Consider the following 16540-nt stretch of genomic DNA (forward strand, 5'->3'; position numbering starts at 1 on the left):
CTGGGAGTATAACTGCACTGTGATGTAGGCCCTGGATGTGACACACAAATTGTGACAACCTGTCCAAGGGCAGGATGCATGGGAGCGGAGGAATGGTGAATAGGCAGGGTTTCGATACAGCTCGGGGTCCTGAGGGTTGGGCCAGCTGATACTGGTGAGGCCCCTGCCCTCAGAGGGGCAGTGTGCCAGGCTGGGTGCCAAGGGTCAGGGTAATCCCCTGCCTCCCCTGTAGTGGGGCTATGCTTCTGATGAGTGCTCTGAGGAGTGGCAACACCTGGTGTGTCACTGATTGAGCTTGGCCACACCCATCCCATTGACGGGTCAGCTGGGGTCTGAGGGTTTCTAGAGGGGTGGCCTGAGAGGCTCTGTGAACATTTACAAGAACAGTGAGCAGTCAGCAGAGTGACCAGACAGGGGCCTGTAAGGAGCCCCAAAGGAATGCATTTAAAAGACAGACTGCAGCAATGACGGCCCGAGCCAGGCCACCACGATCGCGAGGGGGACACTCTGAATCCACAAACCTGTCACCAAGTCGCTTCCCACTACCCCCCAGCTCCGCAGCCACCCTCCAGAAAGCCTGGCAATTTTGGAGAGTTTTTTAAAGTTTCCTTACCTTTTTGCTCCCACGCCCCACCAGCCTTGACACCCAGGCCCTGTTTGTAAATACTTGCACTAATCTGCACGGGCGTGGATTCCACCTAAGGTGGGTGGAGCATCAGGGAAGGGTAGAGCATACTGTGTCCAACCCGCTAAGTAAATTTAAATCTATGCAAATGACGGTTTGGGTTGGGCCCACCGGCTCGAATTTTGCCACCCGGGAGTGACTGGAGCGTGGCGCTGGAATCAGTGCCAGGCACAAACCTCTATTTTTGCATTACATGCGATTCTCCACCCAATTGGGAATTAATCTTGCGAAATGGAGAATCCAGCCCTACTTCTCTCAAAGGCCCGTGAATCTGTGGAATTCACTACCCCAGAGTGCAGTGGATGCCGGGACATTGAGTAAACTTAAGGGGTAGATAGGCATAATTTGAATTAGTAACAGGTTGAAGGGCTGTGGAGAAGGGGCAGGAAAGTGGAGTTGAGGCCAAGAGAAGATCAACCATGATCATGTTGAATGACGGAACAGGCTAGAGGGGCTGAATTGACTACTCCTGCTCTTAGTTTCTATGTTCTTACGTTTTGGCTCACTCAAGGAGATGAAATGGAAATGGTTCATGAAGGGAAAATTCTCTGTATGACATGCGTGCCTGTGTCGACATCTATATGTTGTCTACTATAAGTAAAATACCAATTTTGAAAATATTATTTATGGTTTAGAATGTATTCAAAGGGTGGACTACACTACTGGATTATTTGTGTATATTGAATGTTCCTGACTACGAGTGTGCGAAATATTTACAGGACTATGTACATAAAAACTAAGCTATTTACATGGGAAGGTGCCTGGTGCAGAAAAAAATAGTGTGTCACAAGAATAACGAGATGAACATCATATACAAACCACTTGAACGATTAAACAGAAGAACAGAACAATTCAGAAAGTCCATAAGTCCACAAAGTTCACAAATTAAGTCTCTGAGGTGGGCGACGAATTCTGGTTGACCGTCTCAAGGGTGGGTCGGGAGCCGCCGGCTGAGGAGCGGGCTGGACTGCGTCAGAGTGAGGAGGATGCAGAGTGACCGGAATCTCTGCATAGTCCAGGTCAGTGACAACAGGAGGGCGTGGCAATGGTGGAGGATCACGTAGCGAGCGCGGAACGAGATGAAGGGCACGTCGATTGCGGCGCAGAATGGAGCCATCCGGGAGACGAACCAGGAACGAGCAGGGGGCCACCTGCCGAAAAACCACAGCGGTTGCAGACCAGCCACCATCCAGAAGATGGACGCGGACGTTGTCATCTGGATCCAGAGCAGGGAGATCAGCTGCACGGGAGTCATGAACCGCCTTGTGCTGTGCACGAGACAACTGCATCCGTCGAAGGACCGGAACGTGGTCGAGGTCTGGGACGTGGTTGGACGGCACCGTCATCCTCAGGGTGCAACCCATGAGCAGCTGGGCTGGCGACAGGCCAGTGGACAGTGGGGCCGAGCGATAGGCCAGCAGGGCGAGGTAGAAATCGGACCCAGCATCGGCAGCCTTGCAGAGGAGCCGTTTGACTATGTGGACGCCCTTCTCCACTTTGCCGTTGGATTGGGGGTACAGGGGACTGGATGTCACATGCACAAAGTTGTACCTCCTGGCAAAGTTGGACCATTCCTGGCTTGCGAAGCAGCGGCCATTGTCCGACATCACAGTGAGTGGGATGCCGTGTTGAGCAAAGCTGTCCTTACAGGCACGGATGACTGCAGACGATGTGATGTTGTGTAAACGTACCTCCGGGTAGTTTGAAAAGTAGTCTACAATCAGGACATAGTCCCTGCCCAGCGCGTGGAACAGGTCGATGCCGTACTTGGACCAAGGGGACGTGACTAACTCATGGGGCTGTAGGGTCGCAAGTGGTTGGGCCGGCTGGAAGCGCTGACAAGTGGGGCAGTTGAGCACTGTGTTGGCGATGTCGTCATTGATGCCGGGCCAGTACACTGCCTCTCGGACCCGTCAGCAGCACTTCTCCATGCCAAGGTGGCACTCGTGTAGCTGTTCCAAGACGAGCTGGCGCCGTCTGTTAGGTGGCGCATGACACGCTGTAGCAAAGGGTCAGCCGCTGTCTCGCGCCGAATTTGGACGAGGCGTTCATCCGTGGCAGGTAGATTGGAGGCCACGAAGGCCACATGGGCGTCGACCTGGCAGACGAATCCCGCTGGGTCACACGGAGTGTTGACTGCCCTGGAGAGAGCGTCGGCAATGATTAGGTCTTTGCCCGGGGTGTATACCAGCTGGAAGTCATATCGCCAGAGCTTGAGCAGAATACGCTGGAGGCGAGGCGTCATGTTGTTCAAGTCTTTCAGTATTATATTGACCAGCGGGCGATGGTCGGTCTCGACGGTGAATTGGGGAAGGCCGTACACATAATCATGAAATTTGACGACACCGGTCAACAGGCCCAGGCACTCCTTTTCTATCTGTTCCGTGGGGGTCATAACGCGTGACGCATATGCAACGGGGGCCCATTATGAGGCCTCATCGCATTGCAGGAGCACTGCCCCAATGCCAGATTGGCTGGCATCGGTCAAAATTTTTGTCCCTTTCGCTGGATCAAAAAAGGCTAAGACTGGGGCCGTGGTGAGTTCGGTTTTGAGTTCTCTCCACTTGCGCTCGTGGGCAGAAAGCCATTGGAAGTCTGTCGTCTTCCTGACAAGGTTCCTGAGAGCCGTGGTATGAGAGGCGAGGTTAGGGATGAACTTCCCTTGGAAGTTAACCATGCCCAGAAATCGAAGGACCGCCTTCTTGTCCTCTGCCGTTTTCATGGCTGTGATAGCAGCCACCTTGTCCGCATCCGGCCGCACACCCAACTGGGAGTTGTGGTCCCTGAGGAACTTGAGTTCCGTCTGACCAAAGGAGCATTTGGCTCTGTTGAGGCATAGGCCCTGCTCCCGTATGCGATTGAACACGCGTTGGAGGCGACTGACATGCTCCTGCGGGGTAGTGGACCAAATGATTATGTCGTCGACATTGACGCGAAAACCTTCAATGCCTTCCATAATTTGTTCCATGATCCTGTGGAACACTTCTGAAGCCGATATAATCCCAAACGGCATCCTTTTGTAACAATATCTGCCAAAGTGGGTGTTAAAGGTACATAGTTTCCTGCTGGATTTGTCGAGCTGGATTTGCCAGAATCCTTTCGAGGTGGCAAGTTTGGTGAAGAGCTTGGCGCAAGCCATCTCGCATGTGATCTCTTCGCGCTTGGGAATTGGATAATGCTCCCTCATGATATTGCGATTCAGATCCTTGGGATCAATGCAAATTCTCAGCTCGCCGGAAGGCTTTTTTACGCACACCATGGAACTGACCCAGTCGGTTGGTTCCGTAACTCTTGAGATCACTCCTTGGCCTTGGAGGTCCTGCAGCTGCTGCTTGAGGTGGTCCTTGAGGGGTGCTGGGACTCTGTGAGGTGCATGCACCACAGGCGTGGCGTTCTGTTTGAGTAGGATCTTGTAAGTATATGGGAGCGTGCCCATGCCTTCGAAGACGTTGCGGTGCTGGTCGACGATGGCGTCGAGTTGCGCCCTGAAGTCAGCATCCTGGAAGGCAGGCGTGTCATCAGGCGAGAGAGAGTGAACTCTTTAAACAAGGTTCAACAGCTTGCATGCCTGTGCGCCAAGCAGGGAGTCCTTCGAGGAGCCCACAATCTCGAAAGGAAGGATGGTTTTCCACACTTCAAGTTGGCACGAGCTGATAGCAGGAATGATGTTGCCATTGTAGTCCAATAGCTGGCAGGCCGATGGGAGAATGGTTGGTTTGACACGAAGGCTTTGGAAAACAGACCACGCCATGACATTGGCGGAGGCACCACTGTCCAGGCGGAATCGTATTTGGGACCGGTTGACCATCAGGGTGGCACACCACTCATCGTCTGGATCGATGCTGTATCCCAACAGCAGCTGGTGTCTTTGCTTTGGGGACAGCCTGTTTTTCGTCATGACATCGACTCGAAAAGGCGCCTTCGGGTCCTCGGTGTCACTGCTGTGGGGAGGTCCGCATCGGACTCGGTGACTGTGGGTTGAATTGTCCGAACATTCCTGCGAGGCTGGCTGAAGCGATGGGAGTTGGCAGGCTGAGCTGCTCGACAGAAGGCAGCATAGTGGCCAAGTCTTCCACATCGTAGACATTGTCGAGATTTTGCGGGGCATTGCCGCTTTAAATGGGCGGAACCACAGTTGCCGCACGCCGTGACGTCAGCACGTTCGCTGCGCCACCGCGCATTCACGGTGCGGTCGTGCATGGTGCGCGTCTGCACATTACGTTCCTCAACGTCGCCGTCCCCTTCTTTGGTGCGTACAAGTGCAGGAGTCCGCGAAAAGCGCGCAAAATGGCCGCCCTCATCCAGGCTGAGGCCCTGGATGTGCTCAATCACTTGGACCCGTTCCGCCCCGTGGGGACCTTGCCGCGCCGTTTCAGCCGCTTGTATATGGGAATACCGACTGGAGGCATTTTCATGTAAGACACAGGTCTCGATGGCGGTCGCTCGGGTGAGTTGCTTTACTTTGAGGAGCTGCTGACGTAGGGGGTCCGACTGAACACCAAATACGATCTGGCCGCGTATCATGGAGTCAGAAGTGGGCCCGTAGCTGCAAGATTGCTCAAGGATGCGGAGGTGCGTGAGAAAGGATTGGAAAGGTTCATCCTTACCCTGCAAACGCTGCTGGAACATGTAGCGTTCGAAACTTTCATTCACCTCTACGCTGCAGTGAGTGTTAAACTTGAGGAGGACCGTCTTGAACTTCATCTTATCTTCATCATCTGCAAAGGTGAGGGGGTTGAAAATGTGGATGGCATGGTCCCCGGCCGTGGAGAGGAGAAGAACAATCTTTCTGGTGTCCGAGGCGCCCTCCCTGTCCGTGGATTCGAGGAAGAGCTGGAAGCGCTGTTTGAAAATCTTCCAGTTGGCCCCGAGGTTGCCGGCGATGCGGAGCGGCGGCGGCGGGCTGATGTAGTCCATGTTGCAGGATGACGGCATGCTGGCGGAAGGCAGATCACTTGCAGGTAGGTCTAAGAAGTGCTAGTATCCCACCACTCCTGGTATCATGATGTGTTGGGTGTTCTGGATCACATACAGGTCACCAACACGTGAAATATTGCAACACTATTTTATTGAATCATTAACTGTTTAAACATACTTAGACTGTGGGTTCATACGATACTAGCTTTAACTAAAGACCTCTGCCTTGTCCTAACCAGTCGATGCACTCAGCACAGGGTGAATGTCTGTGTTGCAGGCTGTGAGCTCTGTCCTCCTAGCTGGCTGCAACTCGAATGAGTGGGAACTCTGATGCCCCCTATCTTTATAGTGCGTGTGCTCTCACTGGTGATTGGCTGCGGTGTTGTGCATGCTGATTGGTCCCACTGTGTGTCCATCAGTGTGTGTCTGCACCATGATATACTGGTGTATATTATGACAGTGATGAGTTTCCTTCTTCCACCGCTACAATGTATCTGATGCAGGTCCACCCACAGAACTGCTAGGGAAGGGAGTTCAGGTATTTCTACATTACATTAACTAGTAACTCTAAAGTAACTATTTTATATCACATTCGTCAAAACTGGTCAGTAATATTTTAGAATACTTTTTGATAGTTTTCCTGCAGAGCCCAATGAAATATATTTATTGAAAAACAATCAGACACAACTTTGATGAGAACGTTTATTGAGACCAGTATTAGGTACTTTTATGTTTTGCCACCAATGCCCTCTGTGTAGTGTGTCACTTGATTACATGGTGACATTATCAGAGGCACTTGGGAGATTTTCCATCTTATTTTTTGTTATAAATTTAGAGTACCTAATTATTTTTTTTTCCAATTAAGGGGAAATTTAGCGTGGCCAATCCACCTAACCGATACATTTTTGGGTTGTGGGGAGAAACCCACGCAGACAAGGGGAGAATGTGCAAACTCCACACGGACAGTGACCCAGGGCCGGGATTTGAACCCGGGTCCTCAGTGCCGTAGTCCCAGTGCTAACCATTGCGCCACGTGCCGCCCCCTCGCTTCCACCTTAGACTGTAAGAAGTCTTACAACACCAGGTTAAAGTCCAACAGGCTTGTTTCAAATCACTAGCTTTCGGAGCACTGCTCCTTCCTCAGGTGAATCCTCACCTGAAGAAGGGGCAGTGCTCCGAAAGCTAGTGATTTGAAACAAACCTGTTGGACTTTAACCTGGTGTTGTAAGACTTCTTACTGTGCTCACCCCAGTCCACCGCCGGCATCTCCACATCATCTTAGACTGTGAGCAAGCAATACGTATGTAAATGAAGTCTGACAACTGGTTAAGCAACCTACAGTGTGCCAACCTGGCTATTCTTTGTCTTTACTGTGAGTAAAAGCAAAGCCCCTTAAAAAATAACAGTATTAAAGTCAAAGCTGGCGACGAGGATGTTTTTCCAGTGAAATAGTCAGAAAAAAGGCAGCCAAGACCTGGACCTCGAGGTGAAGATTGATTTTTGGGAGGTCAATCCATCATCCATAAACGTTCAGTAAAACCCGTCACCAGGAAGGGGTTTTTAGCCTGCTGAGTGTGCATGATAGTTTTACAACTGGTAGAAAGCATCCGGGACCATTCTTAAAAAAATTTCTGCACGATCGTGACCCTGGAGTGCTCGGAGAGTCATAGCCGGGAAATCATAGAATCATAGACTCATAGAATTTACAGTGCAGAAGAAGGCCATTCGGCCCATCGAGTCTGCACCAGCCCTTGGAAAGAGCACCCTACCCAAGCCCACACCTCCACCCTATCCCCATAATCCCATAACCTAGTAACCCCACCCGACACTAAGGGCAATTTTGGACACTAAGGGCAATTTAGCATGGCCAATCCACCTAACCTGCACATCTTTGGACTGTGGGAGGAAACCGGAGCACCCGGAGGAAACCCACGCACACACGGGGAGAACGTGCAGACTCCGCACAGCCAGTGACCCAAGCCGGGAATCGAACCTGGGACCCTGGAGCTGTGAAGCAATGTTGCTAACCACCATGCTACCGTGCTGCCCTAAATGGGAAATGGGAAATTATTTTCAGCCAGAGCGTCGACTATTGTCCTGGTCGATTTGACAATCGGTGGGCTAAGAAAAAAATCTCCTGGAAAAGAGAAAGCCAGGAAATAAGGCGGTAGGCTGTAAAGAAAATGAGTTACTTATCGAGGTGGGGAGTTTTTCTAGATCGGCGGCTTCACCCGTGGTGAGCTGCATTGTCGGATCTTCAAATTCAGAGAGAGAGAGACTTGCTTTTGGGAGGTCAGTCATCTCAGTCCTGGGACATCACTGCAGGAATTCTTCAGGGTAGTGTCCTAGGTCCATCCATCTTCAGCTGCCCCATTGATGACCTCCCTTCCATCATAAGGTCTGGGGTGGGCATGCTTGTACAATTCGTGACTCCTCAGATAATGAAGCAGTTAATATTCAAATGCAGCAAGACCTAGACAATATTCAGGCACCATCCAGCTGCCAGGTAATGACCATCTCATACATGCAAGCATCGAACCATCGCTCTTGACATTCAATGGCATTAGCATTGCTGAATCCCCCACAATAACGATTCTGGGGGTTATCATTAATCAGAAACTGAACTGGACTAGCCATATTAATGCTGTGGGTACCAGGGCAGGTCAAAGACCAGGAATCCTACAGCGCATAACACACCTCCTGATCCCAAAAGCCTAACCGCCATCTGCAAGGCACAAGTCAGGAGTGTAATGGAATACTGTCCACTTGCCTGGAAGAGTGCAGCTCCAACAACACTTACGAAGCTCAACACTAACCAAGACAAAGCAGCCGCTTGATTGCTACCCCTTTCACAAACATTCAATCCCTCCACCCGCAACAAATAATGGCAGCGGTGTGCACCATCTACAAGATGCACCGCAGCAACTCACCAAGGTTCCTTAGGCAGCTCCATCCAAATCCACAATCACTACCATCTAGAAGGACAAGAGCAGCAGATACTTGGGAACCCCACCACCTGGAGCTTCCCCTTCGAGTCACTCACCACCACGACTTGGAAAGATATAGCCGTTCCTTCACTGTCATTGGGTCAAAATCCTGGAACACCCTCCCTAACACCACTAGCGTGCTGGGCCAGACATAAATCCTCAAATATCGAAGATGGATAAGTGCAAGAATACACCCAAATCCTCAAAAAGAATGTCTGACCGAAGATGATTAAAATTCCCAGGAAGACACAATGTCTGTGGAGATCAAAGAACTGAATCTTGGTGTATTATCGACGCAAGAAGTATTTTGGAAAACTGAATGGGAACAAAATTAAAATGGAAATAGACACATGAGCTGCTGTATCTTGGGCGGGATTCTCCACTCCCGCGCCGAAGTGCCCACGCCGTCGTAAATGCCGTCGAGGTTCACGACATCGCGAAACGGCCCCTATCCCGACCAATTCAGGGCCCGATAATGGGCTAGGAGCAGGGCCGCGTCATTTACACGCGCCTGGCCTTGTCGGCACGTAAAGGCGGCGCCGCATACATGACGCGGCCGGCGCCGCATATCTGCTGTCACCCGCGCCTGCGCGCATGCGTGGTTGCCGTCCTCTCCGAGTCCGCCCCGCAAGAAGATGGCAGACGGATCTTGCAGGGCTGCGGAAAAAAGGAGGTCCTCCTTCAGAGAGGACAGCCCGACGATCGGTGGGCACCGATCGCGGGCCAGACCCCATTTGAGGTACCCCCCGGTGCAGGATCCCCCCTCCTCCCCCGCAGGCTGCCCCCCAGCATTCCCGCGCTGTTCCCAACGGCAGTGACCAGGTGTGGACGGCGCCGGGGGGGAACCTGCCGTTTTGGGCTGGCCGCTCGGCCCATCCGGGCCTGAGAATAGCAGGGGTGCCGGAGAATCGCCATTTTGGGTGTCTCCGGCGATTCTCCGGCCGCTTGGGAGAATCGCGGGAGGGCGTTGGACCGGCGTCCCGGGAAATTTTGGCGGCCCAGGCGATTTTCCCAACCGGCGCGGGAGTGGAGAATCGCGCCCCTTATCTCTGGAAATTTATAACAACAAAAGCTCAAGAATGTAGCATTAAAACCATCTGATATAATCTTCAGAACTTACACGGATGAGGTGGTTCCAGTGAAGGGTTACATCATGGTGCAAGTAGAAGTAAACAGTTAACCTGAAAAATGGACATTGCATGTGGGAAAAAAACATTTCTGCACCTTTTGGAAGAGCGTCGTTGAACAAATTCAAACTAAATTGGCAAGCTGCAAACCAATTGGCTGTTGGAAAGAAAAGTGCAACAAAATATTTGAAAACACTTTGTGGGAAAAAGCCGGAGTTGAGACATGACTTAAGATATAACCTGATAGCACTCCTAAATGCTTAGTGGCAGGAACTGTGCCCTGTGCTATCAATCCAAAAGTCAAAGTGGAACTTAGCAAATTGATCAAAGGTGGAGGAGAGATCGAGAGTGTGCCGACGAGTGATTGGGTAACCCCAATTGTCCTAGTTATCAAACCAGGTGGCTCAGTAAGAATCTGTGATGACTTTAAAATGACGATAAACCCAGTGTTGTGTGCCGACCAGTATCCCTGACCATTAATTGGGCCTATTTGCTGGTTTGTCGAGTGGACAGCATTTCAGCTTTGGCAAAGAGTCATCCAGACACAAAACATTAGCTCCCTTCTCTCTCCACAGATGCTGTCAGACCCGCTGAGAGTGTCCAGTATCTTCTGATTTTGTTTCAGATTCCAGTATCCACAGTAGTTCGGTTTTAATTTAGTTCAGTGAGAAAGATTTTTCCCAAGCATACCTCCCGATGAAGGTAGCAGCTGAGTCGCAACCTCTTCTACTTATTATAACACACAAAGGACTGTTCAGGTACAAGCGTCTACCATTCGGAATAATGTCTGCACCGGCTCTATTCCAAAAGTCCATGGACCAAATCCTTAGCATCCTCAACGGTGTTCAACGTTATTTGGATCAAATTTTAATTACTGGCAGGACTGAAAAGGGGCACCTAAAGAGTTTATAAGACACATTGGACCCACTTGAAAGACACAATGGAGAAATGCAATTTTTTCCAATCATCAATAACCAACTTGGCCATGTCCCATGATGAGGACGGGAACCACAATGAACCTAAGAAGGTGACTGCAATTTTAGATGCGCCAAGACCTCAGAATATTTCACAACTGAGATCTTTTTGGGACTCATCAGTTACTATAAAAAATTTATTACAAATCTCGCTACCATATTATAACAATTTTATACATTATTATGTGAGAACCATCAGTGGGCTTGGACAAAGACCGTGAAGAAATTGGAAGTCTTTGTTCATTTTAACCCTAATTTTAAAATACAACCCGTATGTGATGTGATGTCCTATGGGGTGGGTGCAGTCGTCTCTCATATAATGCCAAATGGGGGTGAAAGACCAATTTTCGCATCGCGAAAGTTGACAAGTGCTGAACAGAATTATGTTCAGTTGGAAAATAAAGCCTTGAGTATAGTATTTGGAATGTAATGATTTCATCACTGCTTGTATGACATTTTAAACATTTTACATTGGTAACAGGCCACAGGCCTTTGACAATGATTTCTGGTTCATACAAAGGAATGCCGTTTCTAGCTGTGAGCCATTCGCAGAGATGGTCCCTCATCGTATCAGTGCATAATTATGAGGTTAAACACAGAAGGTCTGAGCAACATGCGAACGTCGATGCTCTATCACGTCTTCTAATGGGGGACAGAGCCGAATCACAGGAGAACAATGCAAACTATGTGCACTTTTCCCAAGTGGATAGTTTATGTTACTGCATCTCAAGTGCAAAGACGAGCAAGATCAGATCAAGGTCTTGGATATGAGCTTGAAAGTTATACCACTGGATACACAGAGGACAAATCCAGAATTCAAGCCGTACCAAACAGGAAAACTTGAATTAATGGTACAAAATGGGGTACTTGTATGGAAAAACAAAGTTGGTTTGCTCTTACCACCTGACACTTCTACCATAGACGAGCGATAACAACAAAACCACGTTATTCACCATGAGCAGACATTGAAACCAAGAAGCTTGGATTATGGCTAAAAGACTCATGTGTTGATGTATATATATATAAATAATTGTATTAAAATAATAATACTTGGTTGAATAACCAGTGTTCACCATGAGTAAAAGATTAAGTTAATATTTGTTAATATTAGTTGTCGCACTAGAGGTTTATGTATTGTAACCGATGTAATTCTATATAGTGTGACACATGATTAAGTGGTGACATCATCAGAGCCACTTAGGAGATTTGACCTCTCTTCCATCTGATACTGTGAGAAAGCAGAACCTCTGCAATAAACTCTGATAGCTGGTTATGTGCCTATGACGTGGCAACCTATTTATCCTTTGTGTAAAAGCAAAAGACCCTTAAAATCTAACAGATATATATTATTTCTAAAGCTGAAATACTGTACATAGACATTCATAGCGTAGAAGGAAGCCACATGATCAATGGTGTTTGTAACTGTTTTTTAACAGACAAATCCAAAATAATCCTATTGCCTAATTTGATGTAATAAGCCTTTAAGGGAAATCAGCATGGCATTACGAGAAGAAACATGTGTGTTGTGATCCACTCTGAGTTTCACTTTGGCTTTGAGCAGAGCACAGAGACAACTCAGATGCCTTCAAGCTTTATACCTATGTATAACTGTGCTCTTGTGCCTAGTCTTAATAAATGAACCCGCAAAGTGTTAACCCAATACCTTACAAGCGTTTAGTGCCTTGTATCTTGTACAGTAAGTAAACCTTCGGTTTTATATCATTATAATAACACAATGCAACTCTTTCTCCATTGTGCTCTGTCTTTGATTCAAATGTTTATTTTATCCTCCCTTAAAAGATGTACTGGTCTCCATCGCAACTGTTCTTTTTCATGCTATAACAATTTTGAAAGATAAATTAATTCAGCTTTCTTCCTCGCTATCCTAATTACAATATCATACAACTGGATATTTATAAGAAACTTTGATACCTTATCAAATATCACGTGCACATTCAGGGCGGCCATAGTTGTATTCTTGAAAGGTCATTCAAATTGTACCATTGTCAAATAATATTGTGACTTTGTGCATTGATGACGTGGCTGATTATATTCTGACTCAATTAGTAAACCGTATAATTACCAGCAATCGTTTTGCTCTGCAATTGGATGAGTCTACAGATGTGGCAAATGTGGCTCACCTTTTTGTTTCCAAGGGCTATATTTGCAAAGGACCAATACAAAAGGACATTTTATTTTGTAAACCAATACCTAATCGAACACATGTGTGGAAATTTTCCTTGTGCTTGGCAGCTTCAGTACTGGACATGGAATTTTGTGCTCAAAATGGGTTGGACTTTGCACCAATGTAACTAAGTCAATGACAGGGAGGCACATTGAAGTGATGAGATATGGGAAAGCAGTCGTTCCGAACACAATGTGGGTGCATTACAGGATAGGCAGGGAGGCACTTACCACTAGGAATATACTCGCCAACTTAAGGGAAGTGCTGGAGAACGATGTGAGACTGGTTAACTTTATAAAAGCCCATCACCTGAATTCACACATCTCTTCTCAGACCTGTGCATCAAATTGGGAATTAAACACCTCAAACAATTGTTCCATACATACATACGCTGGCTTACTCGTGCCAAATTGTTGAACAGGTCCTTTGAAATTATTTGAAATCATTCTTCACAGATTACTCATTCCCTTTTTCTGCAAGTCTGTATGACACCGCCTGCTCTCACGTCTGGGCTACTTATCACATATTTTCTCTTGCCTAAGTGAACTAAACATAGGACTCCAAGGACTGAGCTCAATAGTATTGAATATCCAGGACAAAATTGGGGCCATGATTAAAAAGCTGGGATTTTGGAGTTATTGTGTGGAGGCAAACAGCACTGAAATATTTCTAACCTCGCACAAATTCTTCACCGCATATTAGCTAACATAGAATTTACAGTGCAGAAGGAGGCCATTCGGCCCATCGAGTCTGCACCGGCTCTTGGAAAGAGCACTCTACTTAAGCCCACACCTCCACCCTATCCCCGTAACCCAGCAACCCCATCTAACCCAAGGGCAATTTACCATAGCCAATCCACCTAACCTGCACATCTCTGGACTGTGGGAGGAAACCGGAGCACCCAGAGGAAACCCACGCAGACATGGGGAGAGCATGCAGACTCCACACAGAGAGCGGCCCAAGTGAAGGATAGCATTAAAGGTGGCATCAAGCAACATATCACTGAACTAGTACGGCAGTAACGTGGTTACTTCCCTCCAATGAACAACACAAAGAGTTGAGTCAGCTTTCCTTTCTCACGTTTTCCTGCAATTCTCATGTCTCAAGAAGAATTGATTGTAAAGAACAAGCGAGCCTCTTTTACATGGCAACTAATGGCCAACTCAAGACTGATCTCCAGCAAATGCAATCGGCAGATTGTTGGACCTAAATGCAAGCAGAGTATCCTCAGCTGTCAGACAGAACTGCCAATGTTTTGATGCCATTTTCCACAATGTAATATGTGAAAGAGGATTTTTGGCACTCCCTGGAGTGAAATCAAAGTATCGTCACTATATGCGTGTTGAAAACAGTTTGCCACTGAAATCTTCACCCATTTATCCCAAGTCTACGTTCCAACAAACAAGCTCATCCATAATATTAATGGTAAGTATCATAGAATTTACAGTACAGAAGGAGGCCATTCGATCCATCGAGTCTGCACCAGCCCTTGGAAAGAGCACTCCACCCAAGCCCACACCTCCACCCTATCCCCGTAACCCAGTAACCCAACCTAACCTTTTTGGACACGATGGGCAATTTAACATGGCCAATTCACCTAACCTGCTCATCTTTGGACTGTGGGAGGAAACCGGAGCACCCGGAGGAAACCCACGCAGATACGGGGAGAGCGTGCAGACTCCGCACAGACAGTGACCCAAGCCGGGAATCAAACCTCGGAACCTGGTGCTGTGAAGCAACTGTGCTACAGTGCCGTCCGTAAAGGTTATTATTATAAACATTTGTTTATCTGTAATTTGTAAGCAAAATGATTTACCAAATATGTGGTTATTGGAAGATTAATTTACAAAAAAACTGTCTGTAGAAGTACTCAAAAAGTCGGTAAATCTGAATATTTGAATAAGGGTATGCGAGTTACAAAGTTTGGGAGCCACTGCAAGAGAGCATTCCAGAAAGTTCAATGTTGGGACATTAATGTGAATGACATTCTCTACTTCTTGTGTACAGTGACAATTAATGTGAGAAGATTTCTTCTAATACTTCTTGTGAAGTCTGCTTTTAGAAATGAAAATACTCCTGAAGAAATACTCCCACCATTTTTATTTGTCACCATGCATAGCCACCCAAGTGGCAAGGCAAAATATGCGTGCTCTCTTCTGACTTTCTCCCCGTGGATAGATTTTATGTGTGCTTAACTACACTTTTGCTCTGTTGACACTGAAACATTTTTATCAAAGCAACATCTATGTATCAGGTAGTATGCCAAGCCTTCATGATAAATGGGACTATTAAATGACCCAGCAGTTTACAAGGTGGTGTGGGAAATGTTCAATCCGAGTGCATTTGTGCTTGGTGAACATGATTGCTGTTGCACTGTATCTCCACTATTTCCCTCTTCAAGTTTTCCCTTGAATGTAGTGTGCAACATTGCTTAACTTGGATCATAGATCATAGAATTTACAGTGCAGAAGGAAGCCATTCAGCCCATCGAGTCTGCACCAGCCCTTGGAAAGAGCACCCTACCCAAACCCATGGATGATAGGCAAGATGCTGCAAGTCTTTTTGCCCTTGTCTTTCCGAATTTCACCAAAAGGAGGTGCACAGCAGCGACAGCCAAGTTTGTGCTCCAACTTTATAAACAAAACAGTAAATATGCGTTTTGCCTCTACAAGAGCATCAAGAATCCAAGCCATGAAATCAGTCAAAGTCGATAGAGCAATATCTGCTGACAGCACATCAGCAGCTAGTTTTAAACTGAAACCAGTTTTCTTTGCTATTCAATTGGATATAAAATGGGTTGCAGATGTCCTATCAGCCTATTAACCCCATTGACAATGTCTAATTTCACTCCTCCAAACTACACAATCACTCCTTCTAGTTTTGGGATCTGCAATAATCTTTTACATATCATGGGACCGAGATTGCTCAGCCTATTCACATTGGATGAGTGTTTTTTTTAAACTGTCGCATAACCCACTTGCATTGGAAAATGCAGTTCTCTTTTAGCTCAGCTCCCCTGGGAAACTATCAGGCTCTTTCCCTCCCAGATCCATGAGCTCCCAGACAGTGCTCGTTGAGGATTTGCAGCTTGCTGATGTAATGCAAGTGGGACCTGAATGTGAGAATGATTCTGGCCTCACTCTACTGCAAAGGGATAGTGTGGCTGCTCTGCCTATCACCCAAAGAACACTGTCATACGTGCGAAAACCATCTCCCAGTACCTCAATCCACCTAGATAATTTGGCATTGAAATTAATCATAACGAAATTCTACTTCCTTACTGAGGCAGTGAAGAAATTAATGCTGGTGGAAATCATTGGCTGTCAAAACCGACGTGAGCGACGCCGGCATCAATGGGCCTCCAGGCCCAGGCATTCCTCCCTTCTTCGGGGGTTAGTATGGCGCCGGAGTGCTGTCCACTCGAAATCCGGCGCGACACGGCCGGGGCGGGTCCGCGCATGCACGTGGGTTGGCGTCTCCTCGCCGGCCCCAGGGCAATATGGCGGAGCCCTACAGGGGCCCGGCGCGGAGGAACATAGGTCTCCCCCGCCGGAATTAGCTCGCCCGCTGATCGGTAGGCCATGATCGCGCTCCTGGCCACCGTAGAGGCCCCTCTAGAGCCGGATCCCTCCGCCCTCCCACCAGGACGGCCCCCGCAGCCAGAA

The sequence above is a fragment of the Scyliorhinus torazame genome, chromosome 7 (genome assembly GCF_047496885.1).
Source record: "Scyliorhinus torazame isolate Kashiwa2021f chromosome 7, sScyTor2.1, whole genome shotgun sequence".
Lineage (NCBI taxonomy): Eukaryota > Metazoa > Chordata > Chondrichthyes > Carcharhiniformes > Scyliorhinidae > Scyliorhinus > Scyliorhinus torazame.